At 35.6% G+C, this 1,232-nt stretch overlaps 1 pseudogene; it reads left to right on the top strand.

Moving 5' to 3' along the window:
• Positions 1-13: 13 nt before the first annotated feature.
• LOC105461869 lies at positions 14-929 on the top strand (annotated as a pseudogene).
• The last annotated feature ends 303 nt before the right edge of the window (positions 930-1,232 follow it).

The following is a 1,232-nucleotide window of genomic DNA, read 5'->3' as shown; positions in this document are numbered from 1 at the left end:
AGCGTCACTATATCTGGCTACAGCGTCGGTGGATTGAGCGTGTATTTGCACATGGTCTCGCCGATGTCCAAGAGATTGTTCCGTCGAATGATCATAATGAGTGATTTGACAATGATAGAACTGTTCCCGACCGAACAGCTAACTTGGCGAAGAAACAAGCCGAATTGTTAAACTGCCCGATTGACACCACTGGACCTATGCTTATCTGCTTGAATTCCAAACCAGCGGAAAATTTTACAGATACCGTACCCAAGTTTTTTGTAAGGAAAATTACATTTATAACAAGTTTAATAAACAGAGCTTAGTAAATGTGAATAAATAATTCTTCTGTCAGACAATAAAAAATTAAAAGACAGTAAATCACAGATAAATTTGTCAAAAATGGTGAAACGTAAAAATCCATATTATTTTTAAATAATTATATAAAAAAATAATATGTAACATACTATGACTGTTCTAGGAGTGGCACGGTCATCCAATGTTAATATGAACACCCATAGTGAAACCTGAGATTCACGGCGTGGAAAGATTCTTGCCCGAACAGCCCATTGAGCTTATTAGAAAAGGACAATTTCACAAAGTTCCGCTGATCGCAGGAGTTAAAACGAGTTCGACGGTGTGGTCGCCTGTAAAAGTCTTATATTTGTATCTTCCTGTAATTTCTATTTGATTTTCAAGTTAAAAATAATGGCTAAGTTTACATAAATTAATAAATATATATTTCATTGATTTTTTAGTTGTCAACGGGGAACACAATATTGGGAACGATTGGATGGTGAACGATTTGAACAATGATTGATATAGACTCGCACCGATTAATTTCATGTACGAGTGAGATACACCTTAATCCAGACACATATAAGTACTGAACTACGCAAATTTTACTTTGGCGGCAGACCAGTCGGTCCTGACACTTACGACGGTCTTGCACACATGTATGTAGAGTGTTATAAAAAATATTATGATCGAAACAACAGCACGTTTGGAACAATAAATTAAAATATTGCCAAGTTAATATAGCAACATAAATAAAATTAATCGCAATTAACTCATGTGTAATTGTGTTTTGTATTTCAGATCAATAGGGACAGCATAATTATATATCCGATGCATCGTTCTATACGACTGATCGCAGAAAATTCCGACCAACCCGTCTACTTTTACATGTTTTCTTACCAAGGACGATACAGTTTTGGCATGTGGAACACAACCACACCATACGGTATTATTTC

This window comes from Wasmannia auropunctata, unplaced genomic scaffold (assembly GCF_000956235.1).
Source record: "Wasmannia auropunctata unplaced genomic scaffold, wasmannia.A_1.0 LD276159.1, whole genome shotgun sequence".
Lineage (NCBI taxonomy): Eukaryota > Metazoa > Arthropoda > Insecta > Hymenoptera > Formicidae > Wasmannia > Wasmannia auropunctata.
The sequence above is the reverse complement of the archived record's forward strand: the minus strand, read 5'-3'. Positions and strand labels throughout refer to the sequence as shown.